Source organism: Symphodus melops, assembly GCF_947650265.1.
Source record: "Symphodus melops genome assembly, chromosome: 2".
Lineage (NCBI taxonomy): Eukaryota > Metazoa > Chordata > Actinopteri > Labriformes > Labridae > Symphodus > Symphodus melops.
In genome coordinates this window covers 20961910-20967961 of record NC_136692.1, presented here as the reverse complement: position 1 = coordinate 20967961, position 6052 = coordinate 20961910, and positions in this window count along the sequence as shown.

The window sequence follows — 6052 nt, the reverse complement described above, 5'->3', positions numbered from 1 at the left end:
GTTACCTTATTATCATGCTTTGTTATAATAAAAAAAATACTCTGGAAACAATTCAGTGGCATCTCAAACAAAATACTCCACAATAATATGATCACTATCTGCAATTTAAGTCATTATAGATCCCATATGGAATACATGCAAGCTTTTTTTGGACTACATATTATTAGAGGAAACATTTTTGTGTACAGCAAAAAGATCATAGATAATCCCCCAAATGAGTTTTGAGGAAGCTTTAAAGCTATTTGTTAAATTGTAACACTGAGTTGTTAGTTTCATTGCTTTGTTTCATTGATGTAACACCAAGTTCCAAATACAATACAGACCAAAAGTATGATTGTTTGTATTGTTAAAGTCAACTGGGCTTGTACAGTAATAATGCTTGTTTTGCAAAAAATACACACACTGAAACCTGTGCAGTTTTCCTTTTGAAGAAACAGCAAATTTTGTCAGTTTATCGGCTAAAGCAATTTGACAGTTGGTCACTTGGTTTTGCACATCCTCCCAACTTCAGAGAAGAGAAGTCAAAATGTGTTCCTGCAAAAATACATCTTTTATTATTCATCCTTTTAAATGGTCATTGTGTTTATTAAGAGACAAAACGTGTAAAGTTTAAATGAGAAAATGTAATTTTTGGTTCACTTTGAATACAAAGTCTCACTTTCTCTTTTTATCCCTGTTATTTGAGCTACACTTACACACTGTCCTAAAGCGACTTTTTACTGTTTGATCTTGACACACCCTTAATATACAGATATATCTTTAATGTTAACTCTCATGTGGAACAATTAAAATTGCACGCACAGGGATATTCATTTCTTTATTAGATCAACAAACGTCCTTCATTTTACATCTTTCATCATCATTTTTATTATCCATCAATCAACCAAGACCAATGAATTCAACATGTTTGTGTCCAGGGTCTACAGTATAATGCTGTACATATCGACTGTAGGTAGATTGTATGTATGGGCAATCTTAATTAAAAATTAACGTTTTAAGCCTTCTTAAAAGTACATTTTGTTTGTTTCTGGACCCTGACTCGAAGAGGATTCCATATGAGAGGGGGCCTGATAGCTGTAGGCTCTATACCGTACATTGATTACGAGCTGGCCTGCAATCTGGGAGCATAATGATCTAAAGGGGTTAAAGCACCCTCAAACTTTGTTTTATATGGGAGTTCAAGGACTAATCAGAGTCAGCTTTATTGGCCAGGTATCTTTATCAAACAAGGAATTTAACTTCGGTGCTCTCTTTGTACAATGTAAACATTAAATATTAACAATCAAGCAAAAACATGAACAAGTAATTAAAGACTAATATGTACAAGAATGAATAAGATAATAGTGCAGTGGTGAGTAGTTCAAAAGGATGATGAAGTGACAGAACAGTTCTGGTCGTCCAGGTCCTAATGTCCTTAAGGCATGCTTCAGGCAGTTCACGTATGATAACTACTTGTTGTCATCTGGCTTTATTCATACGTATAGTTGAGTATTGTCTCCTTAACAAAAGACAATATATGGAGTGTTTCCTTATAATATTACCTCGAGGACACACATTTAAGGTGAGAAGAATTGGCCCAAGCACTGAACCTTGTGGTTCACTGTGGTGTAAAAGACTTATCATTAAACTGATTTACACAAGCTTTAAGTGCAGCATCTACAGAGTCCTTTTTGTCATCTGTAAATAGGGGATCAAGAAAGTACTATTAAGTACATTCTTGTCTGCCTTTTGGCGGACAAAGTATTATCAAGTGCATATTGTGGGCTCTTACAGTATAGCAGTATCATCAGCAAAGTATTAAAAAGTAAAAAAATAAAAGTTATTTTTCTCTATTTGCAGTGTAACAAGACCAAGAGACTGAATTAAGCGTTTCAAACTAAATATAGAGCTACAGTCTAACAGCAGCATGTTTACATTTTTACTGTATCAGAGCTCACAATTTTAAGTTATATACATTTCTAGCATCTAGTTTAGGGTCTTAGCATGATGAAAGTGGTGAGTGTTGAGCAAAAAGTAATGCTAAGTCTGACCCAATAACCCAATGTGGCGTCCTTTAAAGCTGTAACATATTTAATAGCGTGACCTTTATTTTTGCAATCAATCTTGATCTGAAAAAAGTGAACAATTTGGAAATTAACTAAAATGCAAAAACTAAGAATAGGCCTACCTCAAAAGTACATTTCTGATGTAAACATACCCTGTCATGGTACCCTCTATCAGTGTGATGCTAATTTGCAAAACTGTCCAATGAGTCAAAGAACACTAGTTTTACTTGTTTGGTAGAGCAGGTGCCAAATGTACAGAGGCTACAGTCCTCCTTTTTACAGTGATAGCAGTTTTCACTCCCAATCCTGACACTTTTGCATGTTCTCACTCACTCTCTCTCTCTCTCCATGTTTCTGGTCACTCTAGCTTTTCTTCCTCGATAAAGGAAAAAGAAAATTAATATTATAGTGTCCATATATTACAACATGTCATGAATCAATAGCAAATGTATTTGGTTTCATCAGATTTGGCACAACAAACAGGAGAAGAGGAAATGTAATTCTATGGATGAGTGCAGCAAGTCAAGTAATAAGCTGGATAAATGAATAGCAGGAGGATAAAATGAGAGATGAGGACACACTGATTGGTGTAGTATTATAGCTATAACTTTGTGACCATTTGGATGAGTTCAGGTCATTAAAGTTAAATGGGATTTTAATATGGATGCTGGCAGAGAAAGAATAAGAGGATCGAGAGAGAGAAAGGCCAACATCCATTTTTAAATGTATTTTAAAAAGGCCTGAGTGCAGTTGCCATAACAACATCACCAGTGTATGTCTCTGGAGTCCTTGAGGTGAGTGAAGGCCGGACATTTAATTACCATGAGCTCTGACTATGACGTGAGTCTGTATTCAATGCCGGTGTGCTCTGTTCTTAATGAACACTATTAAAAGATGCTGTAATATTAAAGTGGCAAACAATGTGACATATTTTATTGGATGACCTGTTTTCAGTACATCAGTACATGACTGGTGTTTGTTTAGTTAGGAGCCCCTTTTTCACATCCGTTTTGATCTTTTTTACCTTTATGTACTTGTTTGTCTTGTTTTTTTAAACACCAGAGAAGAGAGAGAGAGAGAGAGAGAGAGAGAGAGAGAGAGAGAGAGAGAGAGAGAGAGAGAGAGAGAGAGAGAGAGAGAGAGAGAGAGAGAGAGAGAGAGAAACATAAACAGAAGACTAGATGACTTTATATGATTTATTTGCTGGTGAACTTCTACAGGTCATCCATTGAGTTTGTCATCACCTGCAGCGTCACCTGTGTGGTACTCTGGCTGCACCCTAGAAAACAGGAAGTCTCTCCAGCGCATCATAAGGACTGCAGAGAGGATCACTGGCTCCCATTCCCCCAGGCTAGACGACATTCACAGGTCACACTGCACCATCATCCGTGATCACACACCCCCTGACACACCATGTTCATCCCCGGGCCCTCAGGGAAGCACACAACCACAACCATGAACACTCAATAGCAACGTCCCCACCCCAAGTTGACTCACGCTGCAAACACTGTAACTCACTCAAACACTCAAATAAAGCTGTTATACGTAGAAGTAGCCAAAAGAATACTAAGGTTGTCATTTATGTACAACAACTTCCTTTACCATCAACAAGGCATAGTTACAGGGTATTGAGGGCAAACTAATAATTGATAGATATTATGTAAGTGCTATCATATTATGTAATACTTATTGATCATGCATTTCTTTTCTAAACTATAGGCTATACCACGAGTACCATGCCCATGTTAATGTATCTTTTACACATTTTGATGATCTGAGCTACAAAAAAAGTTTCCCAGAGTTTTATTTTAGAGTACCTGTTGAAGGTAAGGTAAATATTAGACAAATATTTACCTTCTCATTAGCTTTGTTTTATCTCATCCAAATCCTGTTCTCGATTGTTCACTGAGGTCAGATTCAAACGCAAAGCCACTGTGATAAGGAGGAGTAGTGTAGGGGGTCTACCCACTTATTTTTCAGCCTCCTTGGGGAATAGTATCTGGAACACTTCCAAATCTCCTCTGAATCACACCAATAATTGATTGACAATATTTTTTTTCCTTGAATGCTAAAGGGATGACCCTCCCTAATCTACATCTAATTGGCTAGTACACATTAACTTAATATGCCAGAACAGTCTTACATATAACTATTTATAACCAACACAGTTTATTCTCTGATGGACCAGCCACTTCCAAACATTTACAGGAAAAATTAAAAGAACAGTATATATACTTCTGTAGACACCACTACACCACTGTGAGGACTATACCCTCTGTTGGGTGGATGGTCTCTACCCCTGACGTGAACCGGCACCCACTGCATTGGGTAATTTATTATGGGATGGCATATAATCACGTGAAATAAAGCCTGAAAAGAAAAAACAAACAAAAAACAATTCAAAAGACACAAAAAGTCCATATGATAATCATTAATGCATAGTCTAGTTTCAACATACCAAATACAAACATGTATATTAATGATTTGAGTTACATATGCAAATATGTAACTCAAATTCTGGGTTTCTCTCATTTTTATTACAACATGGTATCGTAAGAGCTACTATGTAATGAACAGTAGCAAACTTCATTTTTCTGCCACACGGTGGATCCGTGAGCCACAAGTGAACGCTGTAATCAAATGTGAAGTGAGGGAAAAGCTTTCAATTGTATATTACTGGTTTAATGGCTCCCCCTAGTGGTGATAATTATGATAATCGCACTATTGAATTAGACAATACAGTGACTAATAATCCTCAAACATATTACATTATCAAGAAAGAATTGCAGGAAATGAACTTTCAACAAAATCAGTGACATTATTCTCTCATGACACATGACCTACTTAGATGGATTAACTGCCACATCACTGAGCAGCAACTGAAGTGATCTTTAATCAACAGGTAAATATTATTATCACACACATAGGCTTGAATCACACACATGCACACACATTCATTAGTGGAGAGATGTCTGAGTGGGGCTGCTGCACACAGGGAGTGCGCCAGAGCAGATGGGGGTTCGGTGTCTTGCCCAATGGCACCTCTCTATGTACCAGACTAGCTTCCATTTTGTGGTCTGTATTGGGACTTGAACCAATGCATACCCTCCAGTTCCAAACCCTAGTCCACAAGGACTGAGCTACTGCCGCCTCAAGACTACACCCATTGTTAAGCAATTTCAATCTAGTTTACATTTTTAGAAAGACTTTTTTTTTTCCTGCCACAATCCCAAACATGTCATTCAACAGCTACAAATGATTCATCCAAAACAACATTTAATTTGGTCTTCAGCCTTTGTGATAGAAGTTTCCCAGCCCATTTTCTCAGCATTACATGCTGTTATACTGACTCACAACTGTACAGTGTTAATCTACATGGATACCCACAAGGTATCCATGTAAGGTATTGTGAATAAACTGTTTTCAAAGTATGAGCAAACAGAATAGCCCCTAACCTTAAAGCATAAACACAAGAAGGGTAACATATATATCATATAAAATGATATATTGACTTATATTTCTACAATTGAATTTAATTCATTTTGCAATTTAACCTTAATTTGAAAAAATCACCAACAATTGGGCCTGACCCTTTTCTAAAACGAGTGAATGAAACATGGATTAAATCCATCATGTCTGCAGAGCAGTTTTTAGCTGGTTATGAAACAGACTGAAATTCATACTGATGACTTAAAAAAGCAATGAGACCATCAGGGACAAGATCGATTATTTCTATAGTTATTTTTAAGGACTATTTTGTTATTGTGTTAGATGAAGGGAGTTTACAGGATGCTGCAAATCTCACCCCCCTATATTTTCAACTGCAAAGATTAACAGTGAATAAAACATTGGAGTGTTAAATGACAGTTGGTGACAATGTTTCTGTTAACACATGTAAAGGACAAGATCAGTAAAGTGATAAAGCTTCAAGTTAGGAAAGAAGCACAGTTGAGTTGAGGAAGTTGCTCTGAAATGCAGTTAGTTTTAGGCTGAATCATTTTCTGCTC